Source organism: Arachis duranensis, chromosome 3 (genome assembly GCF_000817695.3).
Source record: "Arachis duranensis cultivar V14167 chromosome 3, aradu.V14167.gnm2.J7QH, whole genome shotgun sequence".
Lineage (NCBI taxonomy): Eukaryota > Viridiplantae > Streptophyta > Magnoliopsida > Fabales > Fabaceae > Arachis > Arachis duranensis.
Genome location: NC_029774.3, coordinates 104545723 through 104546728, shown reverse-complemented (window position 1 = coordinate 104546728; position 1006 = coordinate 104545723).

The window sequence follows — 1006 nt, the reverse complement described above, 5'->3', positions numbered from 1 at the left end:
TGATTAGCCGTGCTGTGACAGAGCATCTGGACCGTTTTCACTGAGAGGATGGGAGGTAGCCACTGACAATGGTGATTCCCTACATACAGCTTGCCATGGAAGGAGCTTTGCATTTATGAAAGTGAGTAAGCATTATATTGCAGGGATTCAGAGGACAAAGCATCTCCAAAAACCCCAACATATTCTCCATTACTGCACAATAAGTAACAATTTCACACTCTTTTATTTTTCTAATAATTCCAACTGATAATTTTAATTAATATCCTGACTAAGAATAATAAAATAAACATAGCTTGCTTCAAACCAATAATCTCCGTGGGATCGACCTTTACTCACGTAAGGTATTACTTGGACGACCCAGTGCACTTGCTGGTTAGTTGTACGGATTACAAATTCGTGCACCAATGGTTCAGGAATTCTACTCAAATCTGTGGCTGACAGATAAGCAGAGAATGACTGGAACTGCTTTTCATACCTACAGAACCATGGTCAAAGAGAGAATTATTTACTTCTATCTGGACAAAATAAGAGAGATCTTCAAATTGCCTCAACTGCAAGATGATCCTGAATCCTTTAATAGGAGAATGGTGAGAGCAGATAAGGGGTTAGATCAAGTTCTAGAGGACATATGCCTCCCTGGAACTAAGTGGACAACCAATTCAAAAGGTGTCCCAAACCAACTCAAGAAGGGAGATCTCAAACCAATTACAAGAGGTTGGCTAGACTTCATTGGGCGTTCCATATTGCCCACTAGCAACCGTTTTGAGGTCACTATCAAGAGAGCAGTGATGATTCATTGCATTATGCTGGGAAAAGAAGTGGAGGTTCATCATCTGATTGCTTGTGAGATCTACACAATTGCAAACAAGAACTCCACTGAAGCCAAACTGGCTTACCCAAGCTTAATCTCTTTGCTATATTAAGATGCTGGGGTGAGGATGGGAGTAGACGAATTCATCCCAATTGAACACCCAATCACCAAGAAGTCAATGGAAGGACAAATGCA